Source organism: Euprymna scolopes, chromosome 32 (genome assembly GCF_053919585.1).
Source record: "Euprymna scolopes isolate OS-2025 chromosome 32, ASM5391958v1, whole genome shotgun sequence".
In the NCBI taxonomy this organism is placed as follows: Eukaryota; Metazoa; Mollusca; class Cephalopoda; order Sepiida; family Sepiolidae; genus Euprymna; species Euprymna scolopes.
This window is the reverse complement of record NC_136513.1, coordinates 96871427-96876354: the sequence shown is the minus strand read 5'-3', so window position 1 is coordinate 96876354 and position 4928 is coordinate 96871427.

Sequence of the window (4928 nt, the reverse complement as noted above, 5' to 3'; positions counted from 1 at the left end):
TTTTAACTTTAATTTAACCGATTATCACCACACAAACAGAAAGGAAAGGCATATAAAATCAACAGTTTTTTTATATGACAAGGGCGTGTTCGAAATGAATGTTTATGTTTAGTGCACAGTTGAAGCATGATGTTTGACTTTTGAATGTAAACTTAAATTCAATCCATTATATAGAATATAATTTTATAAAAGCAGCAATATAACGTAGTCTACATAATGTTGCTTAAGTCACTGCAAACATGGATGTGAGGTTTCCTTCACCCAATTTGATTGAAAATTGTCGATTTCACCAATATCGATGACAATAAAATTAGTTGATTACCATTCAATCCCGGACTATGGCGAGTCTCCTTACTAGTTACATTTAAACTTCTGCATATTGGTAGAGTTATAAAGCCCTATTTATAGCACTTCATAAACTCTGGTGTTTTCAAATATTCCGAATGTAATATTTAGTATAAGTAATTGTGATAACTTTTTCGTTCAGCGGCTTTTCCATACGCAAAGATGTTTTTTCTAGGGGGGGGGTGCTGAAGGCCCGGTTCTCAGCAAAACCGCGAACCCTGTCATTTTAAACACACTGCAACAATTTTAGAAAAAAAAATATCTTCCTATCTTGCATGTCTTTTATATGTTTCTTATTCTTAAATTCGGGATTTATGACAGAGTTTTGTTTTTTTTTAATAGAAACGTATCGAAACTGACTGCTACAAATGTAAATTTTGATCGCTAGGAGCATCCGTAGTTATTTTTTTTTAATACTATCACATTATATGTGTGCCCGTCATTTTGGAATATTTGCGTGTTGCAGAAATGCCTGTGAATTATGGAGGAACATGCTGATAAAATGTGATGAAGAATTTTTTGAATAGGAAAATCTATCAATATTTATGTCCTCACGGAATATCATTTTAATATATATGTGTGTGTGTGTGTGTGCGTGTGTGTGTGTGTGTGTGTGTGAAGTGCGCGCGCGTGCAATAATAAGAGGAAAATGTAGTTTAAGCATTGTTTAGCGTGTATGTAAACGAAATATAAATTTATAGAAGGCAACACAATACAGAGATGTAACGGACACGAACTGAAGCAAATGGTGGAATAAGCCATGCAGCTTTCCCTTTTATTAATGCAATATATGTGCGTGTACATACATACATACATGATGATTGCAACGTCTTGTCAGACGAGTGCCACTCCCTCAGACATTTAAAATCCATGAGCCCAAATGTCTGAGGGAGTATCTATACAAATATGATGTTACAGAGTCTTAGCTTTGTACGACAGCTAAGTCTCTCTCTCGGTTCAAAATGTTGAGATCCAGCAACAAGCAAGAGCAAGATAGCCAGCAACAAATTAAACTGCAGACCAGCTTAATGCGGGTAATGGTCTTCCGCTTTATGGTTTTTTAAATTAGAGATTTGCTTCTCCTAGAAAGGTTGCCTTCACCACGGCTTACGGGAGCCTATTGTATTACATACATACATACATACATACATACATACATACATACATACATACATACTATTATATGAAAGGTACTTTGTCTGTTTGTCTGTAAGTTCATTTTTTATGGTCTCGAAAACGGCTCGGCCGATTTTTATGTAATTTCAAACGAAGGAACGTCATGTGTCAGGCAGTGTCCTTACTTTGGAATAGAAATGTCTTCGATAATCAATACTGATAATCGATAATCGAAATATTCAAATGAAAGAAGGAACAGGCGATTTGGACCGCCGTTAACACATTATACAGCCCAACAACACAAGTGCGTTTATATATATATATGTGTGTGTGTGTATGTGTGTATATATATATATATATATATATAGAGAGAGAGAGAGAGAGAGAGAGAGAAAGAGGAGAGAGAGAGTTTCTATATATACACTAGCGGGGGGGGGCGTTGCCGCAGTGTTTGGAGGTGTGTGGGGGCGGGCGGGGGTGTTGGAGTGTTAATGAAAACCTAAGAATAAGCGAAGTAAAAAAGAAAACAGAAAAACAAACGTTAAAACTTAAGCGGGGGGTATCCGGGCGTTGGGGTGGGTAGTCAAAACATCGAAAAAAAAAAACACAAAAAAAACTAACGTAAGGCAAACGAACGATGTTAAATGTAAAAATCGAAAACACAAAAACAAAAAAGAAAACAGAAAAACGAACGTTAAAACTACTTTAAAAAATCTGAAAAATAAAAACCAAAAAATAAAATAACGTGAAAAATGGCTTAAATAAGACTGTTTTGATATTAAAATTTTAAAAATCGGTGGGTACCCGGGTGTTTTTGGGTGTGTGTTGTCGGTCAGGAGTGGGGGTGTTAATGAAAACCTAAGAATAAGCGAAGTAAAAAAAAAACGTTACGTGAAAAATGGCTTAAATAACACTGCTTCAATATTAAAATTTAAAAAAAATATCACACCACGATTCGAACCGAAAACGTTTAGATAATGACCCAACGCTCTAACAAAGCGAGCTAACACGACACACAAACGAACGTTACGTGAAAAATAGCTTAAATAACCCTGCTTCAATATTAATATTTAAAAAATCAAAAAAAAAACAGACATCTCACACCACGATTCGAACCCAAAACATTTAGATAATGACCCAACACTCTAGCCAACTGAGCTAACACGATGTACATGAAATTGTGTCAGTTCTTCAAATATTTAAACTAAATCAGGTCATAACGTCGTCTGACGCATGCGTAGAACTGATCTCGTCATGAGAGGGCGGTTTTTGCTGACCCCTTCCCCCCTGTAGAAAAGTGTTGATTTCAAGGTGAAAAAATTAACGTTTTTGGCCAATTTTTCGATATTTGTCGGGCGAAGGATGGGGCTTTCATATGAGACTAAATTTGTGAATTTTAGTTCTGTCTGTCGAAAGTTTTTAGCATACACACAAACATACACACATACACACACACATACATACATTCTCGCTTTTATATATATATATATATATATATATATATATATATATATATATATATACTAGTAGAGAGACCCGACGCTGCCGGGATTGAATATTTATCAACGAATGTCTCACACTCCTATATGTAAATCAGTGAAATCGCTCATTTTTTAAATCAAATCGATTGAATGCCTGCTCTAGTTGGGGAGCCATCGCAAGTCATCGGTATAAAGCTTCACATGCCTCCCCGCAGTAACTTAGCCCACAATAAATTGTAGTTTATATTACACCGTGGAGAACCTACTGTTTATTTTGGTACTAGTGCAGACAGTGATCCGGACGTAACTCAGCCTCTGCTCGGCTGTCACCGGAACACTAATGTCAACAGCCGGAGTAAGCTTCTCTCTTTACATCACCAACATTCTGATCCACATCCGGCATCAATTGAAATGAATGGTTCTCGTCTTCAGGAGGCCTCGAGTTTCGACAAGCTTCTGGGCTTGACCGTTACTCCTGATCTTAAATGGAACACGTACATCAAATCTGTTATCAAGGTCGCTGGAAAAATAGTGGGATCTTTATATCGATCCAGTAGATATCTCACTGCTGATGCAATTCTCTATCTATATATATATATGGAAAAATAATTTTAAACATTTATTCGTTCAATAAAAGGTTCACTGGTAAGTCCAAAACAATACTTTCAAAGTTTTTTTTATTTTTTGTTACAAGAAAAATAGAAACAAAACTGTTGGGGGGGAGTCACCGTCAAATGGGGATACCCCTCTCCCCCAACTTTGTTGCGTGCCTTCCAACAGTCTGATACGACCGTGGTCCCCGGCAGAATATACTGTTTTATTAAGGGAAGGAGGGTTTCTGCATTCCGGTTTGGTACACTCACCAAGAAACCCTCTTTTTCGGTGGGGTAGTATCCACCGAAGATCCAGACCGGTGTGATTAGTCGGTCTACGTTATGTTTTCGGCGATTGAATACTGCCTGGTCTATTTCCACCCTATAGCCCGAGCTCCCTATCTGCCGGGGATTTCTGAGAAAATATTCTCCACAGATGTCTCTCAGGAATTTTTTTCCAATCGGCGATGGTGTGTGATGACCTTAAACCGCATTCGCATTGGAGATCTTTTTCCGTAGCTCGCTGGTAGGCCCACAGGTAAATTATATTGATAATTGTTGCTATTGTAAGCCTGGACTTGGCGAAAAATGTGCCAGTCCTTAGTGAATTATGCGTTCGACAACATCGCGCCTCATTTTCAGTGGCTCAGCTTTATATTACAGCGACGCTCGGCTTACTCCAGCTGTTGACGCCAGTGTTCCGGTGACAGCCGAGCAGTGGCTGAGTTATGTCCGGATCACTCTCTACACTAGTACCTTTATTTCATACAATATTTTTTCACATATAATGTCTGGAGTTAAGTTTACAATGCAATAGTCACGCATTATGCTTCAACATAAAAACACGTGATAATATCAATCGCATGCAATAGCCTGATGAGTTCTCACATGAATGAAACGCGGAAAATTCTGTATAGCTTTATTACTATATACGTTTCGTAAGTTACTGCCTAGCTTTGTTACCGTATTGAGCACTGTTGAAGTAAATACTGAAAATCGATAAATAGAATATATCTTATTAAAATAGTTCATATGGATATATTAAATAATTATACATAAATATTCTCTCCAGTGCTTTTTCTTTTAATGATTTGGAATTCATTCCATTTGTGATTTTTTTCTAAGGAACTCTGCCTTTTGGATTATTTTGGACCAATTTGGAACTTACTCATTGGATTGGAAATTTTTAATTCGACCGTTTTGGATTTTACCATTCTTGGGTTTTTTTCTCTTCACCGGACTATCACTTCATGTGAAATCTTTTTATCATTTTTCTTTTACCTCCTATTCCCCTTACTTCACCCTTTTTTTAACCAAGTAAGATCTGTGACTTACTTGTAGTTTCATTAAATAATTTTACATGGAAATTCCGATCCCGCATTTTGCTAATTCC